This window comes from Phytophthora parasitica, assembly GCF_000247585.1.
Source record: "Phytophthora parasitica INRA-310 unplaced genomic scaffold supercont2.195, whole genome shotgun sequence".
Lineage (NCBI taxonomy): Eukaryota > Oomycota > Peronosporomycetes > Peronosporales > Peronosporaceae > Phytophthora > Phytophthora nicotianae.
The window spans coordinates 1178-1637 of record NW_008649181.1 but is presented as its reverse complement, the minus strand read 5'-3'; positions in this window follow the sequence as shown (position 1 = coordinate 1637).

Below are 460 nucleotides of genomic sequence, written 5' to 3'. Positions count from 1 at the left end.
GGACAACGTGGAGGCGGCCCGGTGCGTGCTTCTCGCGCAGCACCAGATCCCTCTGAAGCGGCCCGCGTACAGACTTAAGATGTCGCAGCGAGAGGAGCTTTTGCAGATGATGACAAAGCTTCTTTATAGGTTCGTATTACATGAAATTGATTGTTCTCTCTGGGGTCCGTTCGTACGGGGCTCCTCCGGCGTACGATCTTGATCGCGGCCTTGCTGTCCAGTGCGAGCCTTGGACGCACGCCTCTGTGTCGACGTCTGAGACCGCTCCTCGCTTCGAGGAGCTGGTCCAAGGTGGGTCTGCAAGTCAGCAACCTCCTGCGGATCACGGTATCGCTTAAGACGTCCAACATAAAACGTCGGGTGCGTCGTCATTGACTTCGGTAGGTCGATGGTATACAACGCACCATGTCTGGCAAGGACTGTAAACGGTCCGATGAAGCGATGCTTCAACTTGTTACTG